We start from the raw sequence: 15,747 nt of genomic DNA, 5'->3' as shown, positions 1-15,747 counted from the left end.
CCGAACAGGCGCCGGAATGTGGCGACTAGGGGCTTTTCACAATAACGTCATTCGAAGCCTACTCGTTACAATAAGTGATTTTCATTTCATTTTTCATTTCATCTCCAACAGTACAATGCTTCCCTCCACATTCCACTGGACTGTTTTACAATCATATAAGTACTTCTAGCAGTCACTTCATCACAGAATATGTTTATCAGTCACTTCGTAAAAGTTACTAATCGGTTGCAACACACTTGGGAACATTCTGAGGCTGTGAAAGATGCTATATAAATGTGGACTCAATCTTTGCCTCTTTTTTCAAACCAGGACAGTATTATGCTCATTGCCAATAGGCCTGAATCTCCGTTCCTGAGGCTAAGGGTGCGATTCTGCAGAAAGAGTTCTGAGTGTGGTAGCGAGCAGGAACTGTCGCGAGCTTCCCAGCGCTCGGCCCAGCGAGACCAATAATGCTATTCAACATTAATTGGTCCACTTAACAGGGCACTAATACCCAAGGTGGTGGATACTGAGTACTCGGCAATCGCAGTGTCGGATCATGCTTCACACTGGGTGGATCTACGGGTTAGTGTGGAGAGAAGACAACGCCCACTGTGGAGACTGGATATGGGGTTGCTAGCGGGCGAGGCGGTCTGTGGGCGGGTTAACATGTCCATCCAGAACTACCTGGAAACAAATGATATGGGGGGGAGGTCTCTGCAGCGACGGTCTGGGAAGCTTTGAAGGCAATAGTCAGAGGGGAATTAATCTCGATACGGGCCCACAGAGAAAAGGTGGAACGGGCTGAGAGGGACAGGTTAGTTGAGGAGATACTCCAGGTGGACAGGAGATACTCGGAGGCCCCGGACACGGGTCTACTGAGGGAGCAGCGGAGGCTACAGGCGGAGTTTGGGCTGTTGACCACAGGGAAAGCAGTGGAACAGTCGAGGAAGGCAAGGGGGGGGGGCGATCTATGAGTACGGGGAAAGGGCAAGCAGAATATTGGTGCACCAGCTCAGGAAAAGGGAGGTGGCCAGGGAGATAGGTAAAGTAAAAAGTAGAGGCGGTAATACTGTCCTGGATCCAGCGGGGGTAAACAAGATGTTGAAAGGCTTCTATAGTAAATTATATGAGTCGGAAGCCCTGGTGGAGGGTGGGGATGACAGTTGTGCCACGATTATAACGGTTGCATCTTCGGAGCTCTCCTCCGAGGTGGTCTCGTGGGAGGCAGGAGAGGCTGCCACCCGGGATGAGCCGGCTCCGTCGGCTGGAGGACCTGCAGGACATGTGGTGAGTGAGAGGGTCGGTAAGGCAATAACACCTCATGTTTGACAGGACCCCGAGGTGGATCCTGATGGTTCCTCACCTCTGCGTCATCCGCCAGCCTCTGCGTGGGTGACTGCCCTGTGTTCAACCACCCCAGCTGGGGTGGAAGGGATGAGGCAGTTTTTGGATCAGTTGAGGTTCCCGAGGGTGGAGGAGGACCTGATGGAAGGGCTGGGAGCCCCAATTGAGATTTTGGAACTAATCAAGGGGCTGGACGGCATGCAGTCGGGCAAGGCCCCGGGGCCGACGGCTACCCAGTGGAATTCTATAAGAAGTTTTCAGAGATATTGAGCCCACTGCTGGTGAGGACATTTAACGAAGCAAGAGAGAAGGGAGTCTTCCCCCCAACAATGTCGCAGGCCTCGAGTTCATTGATCTTTAAACGGGAGAAGGATCCGGAGCAATGCAAGTCATATAGGCCGATTTCTCTACTGAATGTGGATGCCAAACTACTGGCTAAAATATTGGCCACAAGGATAGAGGATTCAGGGGTGATAGGGGAAGACCAGACGGGATTTGTTAAGGGCTGGCAACTCAAGGCCAATGTTCAAAGGCTTCTCAATGTTATTATGATGCCCTCAGAAAGAGAGGAGGTGGAGGTGGTGGTAGCGATGGATGCGGAGAAGGCTTTTGATCGCGTGGAGTGGAATTACCTGTGGGAGGCGCTGGGAAGGTTTGGGTTTGGTGAGGGCTTCATTGACAGGGTGCAGTTGCTCTATCGGGCACCAGTATCGAGTATGCGTATGAACCGGCTGAGGTCGGGGTATTTTAAACTACACCGAGGGATGAGGCAAGGGTGCCCCCTCTCCCCTCTACTGTTTGCTCTGGCCATAGAGCCATTAGCCATGGCGTTAAGAGCCTCTAGGAACTGGAAAGGGCTGGTTCAGAAGGGGGTGGAGCACCGGGTCTCGCTCTACGCAGATGACCTGCTCTTGTACATTTCAGACCAACTGGAGGGTCCCAGGTTCGATTCCCGGCTGGGTCACTATCTGTGCGGAGTCTGCACGTTCTCCCCGTGTCTGCGTGGATTTCCTCCGGGTGCTCCGGTTTCCTCCCACAGTCCAAAGATGTGCGGGTTAGGTGGATTGGCCATGATAAATTTGCCCTTCGTGTCCAAAAAGGTTAGGAGGGGTTATTGGATTATGGGATAGAGTGGAAGTGAGGGCATAAGTGGGTCGGTGCAGACTCGATGGGCCAAATGGCCTCCTTCTACACTGTATGTTCTATGTATCTATGTATGTATCTATGCTCCCGCTATCACTGGCGGGGATGGTGCAGACCGTGAAAATGACAGTCCTCCCCAGATTTTTGTTGTATTTCAGTGCCTCCCCATCTTCATCCCTAAAGGCCTTTTTCAAGCGGGTGAATGAGATTATTTCGGGCTTTGTGTGGGCGAATAAAACCCCGAGAGTGAAGAAAGTGTTGCTAGAGCGCAGTCGGGGGGAGGGTGGGTTGGCGCTGCCGAACTTCTGCAGTTACTACTGGGTGGCTAATATAGCCATGATTATGAAGTGGGTAGTGGGGGAGGGGTCGGTATGGGAGCGGATGGAGGCGGCGTATTGGAAAGACACCAGTTTGGGAGCACTGATAACGGCACCTCTTCCATTCTCACCAGCCCGATACTCAACAAATTCGGTGGTGGTGGTGGCTCTGAGAATCTGGGGGCAATGGAGGAGGTATAAGAGAGTGGAGGGAGCATCAATTTGAACCCCGATTTATAATAACCAAAGGTTTGTACCGGGTAGGCTGGATGGTGGATTCCGGAGTTGGCAGAGGGCAGGATTTAGAAAGATGGGGCATCTATTTATAGACGGGAACTTTCCCAGCTTGAACGCTTTGGAGGATAAATTTAAATTGCCAGCAGGGAATGGTTTTAGGTATTTGCAGGTGCGCGACTTCCTGAGAAAACAGGTGCCGGTCTTTCTGCTGCTGCCGCCATGGAGGATACAGGGTAGAGTAGTCTCCAGTACCTGGGTGGGAGAGGGGAAGGTATCGGATATTTACCAGGAGGTTTCAGAGGAGGAAGAAACTCCGGTGGAGGAGCTTAAGGGCAAGTGGGAGGACGAGCTAGGAGGAGAGATAGAGGCGGGTCTATGGGCGAATGCCCGAAGCAGGGTTAATACCTCCTCATCGTGTGCCAGGCTTAGCCTGATACAATTTAAGATAGTCCACCGGGCACACATGACAGCGGCTAGGATGAGTAAGTTCTTCGGAGTAGAGGATGGGTGTGCGAGGTGCGTGGGAAGACCAGAAAATCATGTCCTCATGTTTTGGACATGCCCGAAGCTCAGAGGGTTTTGGCAGGGTTTTGCTAAGGCAATGTCCACAGTGCTAAAAACACGGGTGGTGCCGAGTCCGAAGGTAGCGATCTTTGGAGTGTCGGAAGATCCGGGAGTTCAGGGGGCGAAAGAGGCCAACGTCCTGGCTTTTGCCTCCCTGGTAACCCAGAGATGGATCTCATTAATGTGGAGGGACTCGAAGCCCCCCGAGTGTAGAGACCTGGGTTAGTGACATGGCTGGGTTTCTCAGTCTCGAGAAAATAAAGTTTGCCTCAAGAGGGTCAATATGTTAGGGTTCACCCTGAGGTGGCAGCTGTTCGTTGACTTTCTTGGGGAAAATTAAAATGTCAGCAGATGCAGTATTCCAAGGCCGGGGTGCGGGGGGGGGGGGGGGGGGGGGGGGAGGGGATTGTTGTTGTCTGGTTGGGGTGTGTGAAGATTGGGCTGGGGGGGGGGGGGAATGTTTATTTTACCATGTTGATGTCATTGTTTATGTTACTGTTACTGTTATAAAACATTTTCAAATACCTCAATAAAATATTATTTAAAAAATAATTGCTTCACTTAACGAGGACCCACAGGCTTCTCGCAGCAAATGAAGGCTTGCTAGTTGATTTGTTGGGACGCACTCACCAGCCTCCTTCTAACAAGGTCGAGCAGCACCTAAACAGCTTTTGCACAGCCAACCCCAGCCAAAACTAAGCCTTGGCGCCAAGAAGACCCGCCCCCAAGATGCGGCAGTGCAGACCTGGTGAGGCTCCTGAGATGTGGACGAGGCTCGGAGGTGTGTCCTGTCCCCCGAGGGTCCCAGAGAGTGAGTCACAGGGAAGCCAGTACTGCTTGAATGAGGCGGCGATGGCTGTAAGCTCGGGGAGTGTGACCAGGAGGACTGGCCTCCAGTGCGTAAAGAAGGTCAATGACCTGCACCGGGCAGCACAGGTGAGTTGACACCAACACCTCCCCCCCAAAAGACTTTCCCACCCCGATGCGAGCATCCACCTCCCCCCCCAACTCTTGATGTGCCCCAACACTCCCTTCACCCTCCCTTTCCCTTCAACCACCCCCCCCCCCCCCCCCAACGCTTCCTTCACACACCCTCTTGCACCACTGTGAACCATGCATGTGGCTAATGATGCTCTCTCTGAGTCTCTGCAGGAGAAGATCTCCCACAATCGCTGGGGGAGGGCCAGACTAGCGGAGGCGTGCCGGACTTAAGAATCCTCACCACATTCGAGGAATGAGCCCTGGAGGTGACGGGGATGCCCGAGAACAGAGCGGTCACCAACGTGGAGGTTGGCAGAAGCCGTAGAGATGAGGATCCACTGAGACCCACCCGGAGGACCTGTGAGTTGGTATTGCCTTACTGACTGATCCATCCCTCCCACTGACCACATGTCCATTCTCCCGCAGGTCCTCCAGTCGATGGCGCCGGCACATCCCGCGTGGCCCCTGCTCCAGCCTCCCAGGAGAACACCTCGGAGGAGAGCTCCGAGGAAGACACGAGCGATACGTCACAGCTGTGTCAGCCCCACCCTCCACCAGCGCAGATACACGCACCTCATTGGGAAACATTTGTCAGGCTTCTGGGGCACGATGTGGTGAGCACCACACAGCTGCTGATGCACATCTGGTGGAGGCAGGAACCCCCAGGTGAATCAGTAGTTAGAGGTCTGCTGGATCCCAGGATCCAGCTGGGTCGCAGACTGATGCTGAGCCTGTGGCACAAGGTTACCCGGAGTTCATGGAGATGATAGGGAGCAGCCGGGACATTCAGAGGGAGATGTCAGCAACATTCCAGCAGGTCCATAGCCGCTTGGTGGAATCCCAGAGGCCACCGGCACAGACGATGGCACCGGCAATACGTGGCACCGAGGCCAACACTGCTAGGGTGACGACCGTAGCGGAGAGCCTGATGCACGACGTCAGTACTATTAGTGGAGGTGTCCAGGGCATTGCGCAGTCGTTGACGGCCATGGTTGAGGCCTCGGCAGAATTTCCGACTCGCTGAGGAATGTGACCGAGTACCAGGCTTACTTTGATAAGGTTCAGCGGGCCATGTCCCACTCTCAGATCCGAATGGACAAGGGGCTGCACAGTTTGTCCCATTCACTGCGGAGCGTCGTCAAGGGCGCCGACACGATGGTGCAGACTATGTGGAGCCACCAGGCTGGCAGAGCCAAATGACACAGGGGCAGCCGGGACTCAATCTAGCTGCCCTCCATCCCAAAGTGAACCCCAGGGCCCTATGGGCACCGACCGGGAGGAAGGGGCACTGGGTGCCAACCGAGATCTGTCCCATGGAATGGAGATGGTGGTCACCAGCTCCTCCGAGTTCACCCCTCTGACGAGGCCGCATTTCAAGGTCAGCACATCGGGCAGGGTGGCACGGCTGTGCATGTGCCGTCGACAAGTGTGCCAGGGCCCTCTGGCCCCAGGGCCCCCAGAGGATGCCAACCAGGGGCATCAAAGGTAAGCAGCTGGCTGCCTCCACCTCAGATATGAATCTCAGATGGAAAGGGTCCAGAGGAGGTGGACAAGAATGATCCCTGGAATGAAGACCTTGTCGTATGAGGAACAGTTGAGGATTCTGGGTCTGTACTCGTTGGAGTTTAGAAGGATGAGGGGGACCTTATTGAAACTGACAGGATACTGCGTGGCCTGGATAGAGTGGACGTGGAGAGGATGTTTCCACTTGTGGAAAAACTAGAACCAGAGGACACCATCTCAGATTAAAGGGACGATCCTTTACAACAGAGATGAGGAGAAATTTCTTCAGCCAGAGGGTGGTGAATCTGTGGAACTCTTTGCCGCAGAAGGCTGTGGAGGCCAAATCAGTCAGTGTCTTTAAGTCAGAGATAGATAGGTTCTTGATCAATAAGGGGATCAGGGGTTATGGGGGGAAGGCAGGAGAATGGGGACGAGAAAAATATCAGTCATGATTGAATGGTGGAGCAGACGCGATGGGCCGATCGGCCTAATTCTGCTCCTATATCTTATGGTCTTATGGAATCCTGGGGTGACACCTAGATGTAGCGGTAGAGCTGGGAGGGCCAAGCATATCGAGAATCTCTGAGGGCATGGGGGAGGCGAGAGAGGGGGTTAGATATGGCGTGAGGAGGTTAAGGGTGGTGGGGGGTTGAGGGGTTGGGGATGGGGGGTGAGAGTGGATGGGGGTGAGGGGGTGATGGAGAGAGTAGGGCAGCACCATCGGGAGAGTGGGAAATTGAATGACACTTGGGGGACACATTAAAAACCCTTGAGCATAACCAGTATGACCCATCTGTCACATTCTTCCGCAATGCGGGCTGACCTCCGACCCCTTGGCCCATCTCTCTAGGCACATTCCCCCACCACCCATGCCGGGCACATCGCATGAAAGTGATGGGTGTGAGCGAGCACTCATCTCTCTAAGGGTTATCATCAACCCCCTGCTCTCGACAGTAACCCGCTGACCGTGCCGACTCAATCCCAGCACCCTGGAATGATGTAACACATACCCTGGGAGGGTGGGAGATGGGGCTGGGGGGGGAGAGGATGTAAGGTATCAATGACGGACAAGGTCACATCTTACGTGAGTCGGGCAAGTATAAGGGCCTCCCTGGCTCTCCGGGTTTGCCAGACCCTTGCCGCTGCCATCTGTCCTGCAGCCTCTGCTGGTTCAGCGACACCTCTTCATCCTCCTCCTCCTCCTCAGAGTTGGCCACATGTTTCTCATCACCAACCTCAAGCTCATCGCCTTGCTGCTGTGCCAGATCATGGAGAACACAGCAGACTAGCACAAAGCGGGCAACACTCTGCGGGTTGTACTACAGTGTGCTACCGGAGCGGTCAAGGCATTGGAACCACATCTTGAGTTCGGTGCACCGCTCAATGACAGCCCGAGTGGCTACATGGACTTAATTGTACCGGGTCTCCGCTTCGGTCTCCGGCCTCCGTACTGGTGTCATTAGCCAGGTCCTCAGTGTGTACCCCTTATCCCTCAAGAGCCAGCGTCCATCCTGGGGTGGTCCTCGAAGAGGCCGGGGATGTCTGACTGCCCCAGGATGTAGCTGTCATGGATAATGCCTAGAAAGCGTGCACACGTGCATGATCTTCATGTGGTGGGCTCACGCAAGCTGTATGTTCAGGGAGTGGAACCACTTCCTGTTAATGTAGGGCACTCCTGATAGCCCAGTGAGCATAAGGCAACATGCACGCCATCCACTATCCCCTGGATCTGGGGCACTCCGGTGAAGGCAGAAATACCTGCTGCCCGGGCATCCTGTTGGGTTTGGTCCATGTCAAAGTTGGTATTGTTTTCCGCCCTGGCAAATAGGGCAACCTTAACCTGTCAGATGCACCTGTGCGCTGTGGCCTGTGAGATGCCGCACAGGTCCTTGCCCGAGCCCTGGAAGGATCCTGAGGTGTAAACCTTCAGGACTGCAGTGACTTTGATGGTCACTGGGAGGCGGTGTCCTCCTCCTCCAAGCGGTGCCAAGTCCGCGAGGACAGGTGCCGCACCCCCTTCTTGTTGAGGCAGAGCCTCCTGCGACACACGCTGTCCGTCATCTGTTCGAATGGCCAGCGACGCCTGTGCACCTGGGCCATCAGGGGACTTTCCCTCTTAGTCCCTCCCTGACCTGATGGACGGCCGGGTTGTCAGGGTGTGAGGCAGGGTCCAACACATGGTCCGCCGCCTCGAGAATCTACAGGCACTGCTGCTGCTGCCATCCTGGCATTTGTCCACATCACTAGGGCAAGTTCTGTGTCCAAAATCCTGTCCAAAGCATTCAATATCTGTAAGGTACTGGAGATGGTGTTGGACTGACAAACACAGTGGCTCCATTTTTCTGAACAGGGTTGTAACATTTGTCATTCTTCAGCTCTTTAACATTCCGGTATCTAAGGAGGTTAGGAAGATTATGGCCAATCCCTCTGCAATTTCCTCCCTTACTTTCCTTGGTATTCTCAGATGAAACCCATCTGGTCCTGGGGACTTGTCAACGTTTAATACAACCACTCTCTCTAATATCTCTGCCTTTAGCCCGCCCAGTGTCTCAATACTAACTTAGTACCTCAGCCATGCTCCCTGCCTACAAATATAGATCCCTTGCTGGTCCTGAATTGACCCGACTCTTACTACCTTTTTACTCCTTCATGCCTATTTTCATGGAAGCCTTTCAAATTCCCTTTCATGTTATGCATCGCCTACACCTTCATTGTATTTCTTTTTTAAGCTAGTTAGGGTTTCAAGTTAAGAAATACCACTCAACAATCATTTGTTGTACATTAAGCAGTGTAACTGGTTAAGATGTGAATTTGATAAGGTATTAATATCTCTTCTCATGCTCTCTCTTTGCCTACCTTGTTTTTTTCCTACTTCCCCACTGAGTGTCCTATATTCATCCTGGTTTTTACTTCTATTATTATCCTGAAATATGTCAGAGCAACTCTTTTATTTTGTTTGATCTTACTCAGTTTCTTTTTGTTATCCAGAGAAGCTTGGGCTTTGTTTGCACTGCTGAAGCCCCTCATGGGAATGTGTCCCAACTGTACCCTAACTATCTCCTCTTTAAAAGCACCACATTGTTCTGCTGCCGTCTTTTCTGCCAATCTTTGACTTTAATTTAGCTGGGCCAGATCTGTTCTCACCCCACTGAAACTGGTCCTCCATTCAATTAAATAGATTTTACTCTGGATTGCTCCTTCTCCTTTTCTATAGCTAACCTAATCCATACGATATAATGATCATTGATCCATAAATGTTTCCCTCCTGTCACTTGATCCACTTGACCAACCTCATTCCCAGAACCAGATTCTGCCATGCCTCATTCCTCATTGTCCTTGAAACATACAGATTCGGATTTGCTTCCTGTACACTCTTCCCTCTACCCTGAATGGTATTACAGTAGTATTGTTACGGATGCCTGCATTAACTCTCAGCAGTGGCTAAGATTCTGGACCAGAGGCGCAACTTTTTAAATTTGTTATGGCAGTGCAGAAAGATCGATTTATTCCAGGAGTGATAATCTAAGAAATAGGGTGTTATTTTATTTATTTTTTATAAATATTTTTATTCTCCATTTTCACATTTTCTTCAGAATTTACACCCCACCAACAAACAGTAAACGGTAACGAATAGAATGTCAATCCCCTTATTAACAACAACGATTCCATCCTCCCACCACCCCCCAAACAACGGTCCACCTGACAATATAAACATCAAATAAAATAAACCCTCCGAAGGTGGGAAAAGAAAAGGAAAAAAGAAAAAGGAATCAGGAATCGCCTATGGTCACCATTGACATATACAGTCCATCCCCCAACATCCCCCCCCAATACTCAATGCCATCCAATCCCCGAAAAAGTACAGTGAATGACACCCATGAATTGTAGAACCCCCCCCCCCCCCCCCCCCACACCCCTCCTCCCAGACTCCTCCCCTCCACTTCCTCTTGTAAACCCCTCCCCCAACCTCGGTTCCTTCCTCCAACTTTTTACCCCGGCTAGGCTCACCGAAACCTGTTCTGCCAGGCTCCGATGGCCGCAGCCCCTCCCCCCACCTCACTCCCGTTCACTGGCCGGCTTAAACCGGCAAGCGTGGAGACCCCGGCCCAGGTCTCCTTCCCCCTTGCCCGGACCCAGGAAAACCAAGAAATCTCCTTTAGCACACAACCCCCCCCATAAACACTCAAGCTCCAAAGAACCCATCACTGCAAATGAAAGTCCCAACTCTTCCCTTGTCCAAATATATACAACGTCAACTCATTTAGTACATAATCCAACATCAGTGAAAAAATAAAGTTACATGAGGCTACATCGGTACACGACCATTTCTCAATTCTGCCACAGTCCTTCTGCCTTCGCAAACTCCTTTGCTGTTTCCACCGTCCCCGTCCCGTAGGTCACCCTCAATTTAGCTGGATATACAATGCCGCACTGCACCTTGCTGATAAAGTCCTGGTATGCGTATACCAGCTCCAGCCCACTGCACCACCCACTTCTGCTTTGCCCAGCACAGGACTTTCTCCTTCACGCTATACCTACGGAAACACAGAGTTACTACTCCTTCTTCATCGCTTCCACGTGTTTTGTGAACTGTTTTTCAAGTTCCACAGCCATCACCTTGGTCATTTTTTCTGCTCAACATGTTTGTTTCAAACACTAGCTTTCGGAGCACTGCTCCTTCCTCACCTGAGGAAGGAGCAGTGGTCTGAAAGGTTCCTGAGGAAGGAGCAGTGCTCCGAAAGCTAGTGTTTGAAACAAACATGTTGGACTTCAACCTGGTGTTGTAAGACTTCTTACTGTGCTCACCCCAGTCCAACGCCGGCATCTCCACATCATTTTTTCTGCTGTGAGCGATGCAGCCTCCCCTGGTGCTCCAGCCTCCGCTTTCCTTACAGTTCCTGCGCTGACTTTTTCACTCCCTGGCGGGCTTCCGTTAACTCTCTTTTTCACGGCCGTTTTTCTTCCAAACCTGGACATTTCTTACAGCCTTTTCAGCCTCCATTGCCCCCGGGACCGGGCGTTAAAACTCCAAAATTCCTATTCCCAAGCGGGAGCCCTCCAGTGTGTGGCTGCCTCCCGCCTGCCATCACCGGAAGTGGCTTAGTTATTTTATAATCAAACTTTATGAAAACAAAAGAAAATAAAACAATATTTAAACTTCTAAACTTCAACCCAACACTAACAGATTACATGTAGTTTCGTAACCGTAACACATTAGTTCCCATTAAACAGCACTTTAAATGAAAATGCAGCTCTCACTCCACTTACACAGTTAGGCAATGGCAATACTTGCATTTACAGAGTAATTTTTCTTCTAATGGGAAATTATTCCATAACCCTTTTCCAAAGCCTTCCACGGGGGCAACTTTCATGAGCTCTGTCGCTTTCCAAAGCCTTCTCTCTGTATATGTCTAAAACAGGATTATTCTCTCTCTCTCTCTCTCTCATTGTCTCTCTCTCCCTCTCTGTCTCTCTCTCTCTCTCTTGTCTCTTTCTCGCTCTCTCTCTCTCTCCTCTGCCCAGCCCCTCAAACAAAAGAACAGAGCCATGCTATTGATATGTAACTAACCTCTTATTGACAGACAAAGAGGCTTTCAGACTATGTAATGGTTTCATAGCTGGTCAGGCAGGAGTCTCCCAAAGGACAATGGATCTCAGCTGATTCACCCTTGCTGAACAGGGCCATTCTGTGTATTCCTACAAATGAGTTGAAGTCTGATTGGGACAATGTAACTCACGCCAGGTCTGACTCCATGCTGGCAGCATTGTTCCCTCAGTCTGTTTAACCCTTAAATTGTTGCTATGTCTTTGATCTAATTTCTGGACTAGATTTCCTAATATCGTCCTCACATAACAGTATTCCAGTTATATAAGTTTCATTATAATTTTCCAATATACCAACAGTTATTGCACCTCCATAATTTCCCTAACAATGTGCTCCTTTATATCTTTCTGACTAATCAGATTAACTGTATCTCTATTGTTTCTTAATTCTAACCAAATTGATTCTGTTCTTGAGCCCTCGAAGGCATTGTCTCTCTCCAGCACTGTAATATTCTGCTTAATCAATGCTGCCACCCCACATCTCTTTCCTATGTCTCAAGAACACCTTGGGTGAGATCTTCCAGCTGTTCATGCGAGTGGGATGTTCCAGTCCTGGAGATGGCGCACTCCCATTGCGACTTGGGGTTTATTCAGTGGAAAATCCCATTGATAGCAGCGGAAACAGACAATCCCGTCACCGGCCAACAGGGGTCTTCCTCTTACCGCCAGGAAAGATGCCGCGAGAAGGCTGGAGAATCTCACCCCTTGTATCATAGAACATACAGTGCAGAAGGAGGTCATTCGGCCAATCGCATCAGCACCAACCCACTTAAGCCCTTACTTCCACCTATCCCCATAACCCAATAACCCCCTCCTAACCTTTTTGGTCACTAAGGGCAATTCATCATGGCCAATCCACCTAACCTGCACGGAGACTGTGGGAGGAAACCAGAGCACCCAGAGGAAACTCACCCAGACACGAGGAGAACGTGCAGACTCCGCACAGACAGTGACCCAGCAGGGAATCGAACCTCGGCTCCCTGGCGCTGTGAAGCCACAATGCTATCCACTTGTGCTACCGTGCTGCCCCAGTATCCTTGCATGCTTGCTGGTTGTGAAAATATTGAATTCACGATCAAGATAACAGACAAAGTAATAATGTGAGAGATGATGGAACATCGTTCCTCAACCAAAAGGGAAAAGGCGGCTTTATTGAGGAGATGAGCCACACTGATCTTAATGTGTGCTTTAACATGTTAATTATAACAAAAAAACTTAAAAACAAAGGCTCAGTATTAAATATTTGTATAATTACACTCTAGAATGTCATCCTTGCTCTGTTCTTTCAAATCTGTATTGTAAACAGATTCTCAAGACCGTTAGCAAAGTCAAGTTAAATCTATTAATTTAGAACCTCTGATCTGATTAGTGAGTTAATAGTGGATTAAACCAGATGATTTGCTTCCTCTTTGAATGCCAGATGTTCTATTTACATTACAAACACAAAACATCAGTTGCCCAGGACGACACAAACTCCAGTAGCATTGGCGTACCAACCGCTGAGCTTCCGCCATAAGTGCCCTTGGCTCAAGTGATTTTTCTTTCCTTAGTTTAGCACACTGGGCTAAATCGCTGGCTTTGAAAGCAGACCAAACAGGCCAGCAGCACGGTTCGATTCCCGTAACAGCCTCCCCGAACAGGCGCCGGAATGTGGCAACTAGGGGCCTTTCACAGTAACTTCATATGAAGCCTACTCGTGACAATAAGCGATTTTCATTTCATTTCATTTTCATGTAACGTTGTTGGTCACTGAAGTGTGGGTGGTAGAAGCCAGACTTGGCTGGTCCTGAAGAATCAAATCTTTTGTGAGTTGTGCAGTCTAATGTTACCCGACGGTTTATTTTTTTGGTGAACCACAGCACCCACTGTCATTCTTCTATGTCAGTAGCTGATGATTGAATCTTTCAGGAGCTATGCATAAGGTATGATGGATCCAACAATTTCTGTCAGGGCTACCAGAGTGCTTTGCCTTTCAACCTTGTTTCTTTATTTACACAATGTGCCCAGTTTCTTTAGCCAGTACTTATATTCACAAATCTCTCAGTCTGATTTAATTTATCTGCATTCTTGATTCATATGAAATTACATTTTTTTGTAAACTTCAGTATTTCCCTGTTTCTTGATGTTTGCTTCTGCAATGTGTCTTTCCAAATACTCTGGCCGTCGGATACCTAAATACAAGTGGAAGACCACCAGGTTCGCCATTAACAGTCTAATACATTCACACTCCTGCTGCTCTCTCTTACATCATGATGTGGAGATGCCGGCGTTCACCTGAGGAAGGAGCTGCGCTCCGAAAGCTCGTGTTTGAAACAAACCTGTTGGACTTTAACCTGGTGTTGTAAGACTTCTTACTCTCTTACATCAGATCTGGGACAATGGGCAGACAACCTGTGGTTTCAGACTTTTCTGTGCTATCGAAAGGAAAAATCAACCATTGAACATTAACCTCTAGTTTATTCCTGTCTTAGTCTGTGGGAAACAGGCTGCCTGCTAATGGCAGCTGCACAGTTAGTTAATTTGGTTGCTAGTTAAAGCTGGACCCAAGCCAGCAGGGCATGCTTCTAAAAGCAAAATACTGCAGATACTGGGATTCGGAATTAAAAACAGAAAATGCTGGAAGGGAGCTCAGAGGGATCTTCTGGGAGGCTGGAGAGGGTGCCACCCGAATAGGCCGGCGCTGTCGGCTGGAGAGCCTGCGGGAGAATGGACATGTGGTCAGTGGGAGAGAGGGGTCAGTCAGTAAGGCAATAACAACTTACATTTGACAGGTCCTCCAAGTGGGTCCTGGTAGTTCCTCACTTCTGCTGCGTCCGCCAACCTACAAGTGGGTGACCGCTCAATTCTCGGCCTACCCCATCACCTCCTGGGCCCGCTCCTTGAAGGAGGTGAGGATTCTTATGTCAGGCACACCACCGCCAATCTGGACCCTCTCCCAACGGTTGTGGGAGAGCTTTTCCTGAGGAGACACAAAGAGGGCATCATTAGCCACGCACATGGTTCACAGTGGTGGGATGGGTGGGAAGGAATGGTTGGGGGGTTTGTAGGGAGAGAAGGGAATGAGGGAGGGTTGGAGATCACATGGAGAGCTGGATGGTGGATGCTCGCGTGGAGGTGGAAAGGCCTCATTAGAGGGCGGGGGGGGGGCGTTGGCATCGTCTCGCTCATGCTGCGTGGTGTAGGTCATTGACGTTTTTCCGGCACTGGATGCCAGTCCTCCTGGGCACACTCCCGGCACTCACAGCTGCCGCCACCTCATCAGACGCAGCGCTGGCTGCCCTGTGACTGACCCACTGGGACTCTCGGGGGAACAGGACATCCCTCCTGGCCTTCACTGCATCTAGGAGCGTGACCAGATCCGCATCCCCAAATATTGGGGCCAGTCAATTGGGCACCATTATTGCGAGCTGGCTGGGGTTAGCTGAGCAAGTGCAGCTTAAATGCTGGTCGACCTTGTTAGCGGGACGTTGGCAAGCGCGGTCCTGGCAAATCAGCTGGCGAGCCTTTATTTGTGGCAAGAAACCCATGGGGCCTTGTTAAGTGGACCAATTAACGTTGAATGGCGCTGTCGGCCTCGCTGGGCCGAGCACTGGGAAGCTCGTGGCAATTCCCGCTCTCATGCCCCTTTCGTGGGCATGGCTCCCCTTGGGCTGCGACCTTTGGCAGTGCCACCCTGACACCTGGGCACCCTCGCACTGCCACCCTGGCAGTGCTCCTGCTGACTTGGCAGTGTCACGCAGGCACCTTGGCAGTGCAAGGACGGCAGTGCAAAGGTGCCAACTTGGCAGTGCCTAGGTGCCCGCATTCCAGAGGAGGGCCGGGACACTGACCACCCAGGGGTCTCCACTAGCCTGTGAGACCCCGTCGGAGCTGTTCCACCTGTTTCACATTTGTGTGGGCCAGATTGGCGTCCGGCTGCGGCCTCCATTCCCATGAGGCCAATGGATCATAGATAACAGAATTACAGTGCAGAAGCAGGCAATTCGGCCCATCGGAATTACACCAGCCCTGGAAAGAGCACTCTACTTAAAACAACACCTCCACCCTGTCCCAAGAACCCAGTAACCCCACC

This window comes from Scyliorhinus canicula, chromosome 5 (genome assembly GCF_902713615.1).
Source record: "Scyliorhinus canicula chromosome 5, sScyCan1.1, whole genome shotgun sequence".
Classification (NCBI taxonomy): domain Eukaryota; kingdom Metazoa; phylum Chordata; class Chondrichthyes; order Carcharhiniformes; family Scyliorhinidae; genus Scyliorhinus; species Scyliorhinus canicula.
This window is presented reverse-complemented; position numbering follows the sequence as displayed.